This window comes from Arachis ipaensis, chromosome B09 (assembly GCF_000816755.2).
Source record: "Arachis ipaensis cultivar K30076 chromosome B09, Araip1.1, whole genome shotgun sequence".
Classification (NCBI taxonomy): domain Eukaryota; kingdom Viridiplantae; phylum Streptophyta; class Magnoliopsida; order Fabales; family Fabaceae; genus Arachis; species Arachis ipaensis.
In genome coordinates this window covers 48,296,696-48,297,723 of record NC_029793.2, presented here as the reverse complement: position 1 = coordinate 48,297,723, position 1,028 = coordinate 48,296,696, and positions in this window count along the sequence as shown.

Here is a 1,028-nt window from a genome sequence, read left to right as displayed (position 1 = left end):
AAGATATACAAGGAGAGAGCTAAGAAGTGGCATGACAAGAAGATCACAAAGAAGGAATTCAAGCCAGGACAGCAAGTGCTCCTGTATAATTCGAGGCTTAAAATTTTCCCTGGCAAACTGAAGTCTAAGTGGACTGGCCCATACTTGGTGACAAAGATTTTTTCCTATGGGAATATTGAACTGCTAGATGAGGCAACAAAGAATCAATTCTCAGCAAATGGTCACAGAGCAAAGCTGTATTTGGGAGGACAATGGGATAAGGAAAAAGAGGTTCAACACCTACAGCCCTCTTAAAAAGAATTGAAAGATGTCAAGCTAGTGACAATAAAAGAGCGCTTGTTGGGAGGCAACCCAACCTGAGGTAGTTTTCTTTTCATAACTTTTTCAATAAGTGTGTTGGATAACTGCTATGTATTGCAAGAAGCTAAGTTTGGTGTTGCACACCAAAAACAATCGAAGGGAGAATGCAAGATGCTAAGTTTGGTGTTCCACCAAAACTTCATTTAAAATTACATTCTAACTTCCTGCACATTGCTAGTTCCAAGCAATCAAACAGATTATTCAAACAACTTAACTGTTTTTGTTTAGTCTCAATTTCATAACCTTTAGCAAGGACACAAAAGTTTACCCAGAGTTAACCTGTTGAATCAGAAGGAGTAGCAAGGAATTAAGTCTGGGAGTTAACCACCAATTGAAGATACTATGCATCAAGACTCAAAAATGGGCACAGCAGAAAGAAGAACAAAAGAAATGCAAACCAGCAGATTGTATCTATACTTAACTTTTGCTGTTGAGAAATACTTTTGATTGATGTCTTGTTAAAGTGTTCATTTAGTTCAAACAGATAATTCCTTGGTTAGAAAGAAAAACAAAAAGAAGGAAAGAAAAGAGATAGCCGAAAAGTGGCAGAACAAAAGGAAACAAAAAGAAACAAAGCTGGACACCAATAGCTTGAACTTTAAAATATATGCCTATGATGTCTTTGTACTAGGATCTGCTTGGATTAGTAAGCTCTTAGGGCTCTTAGG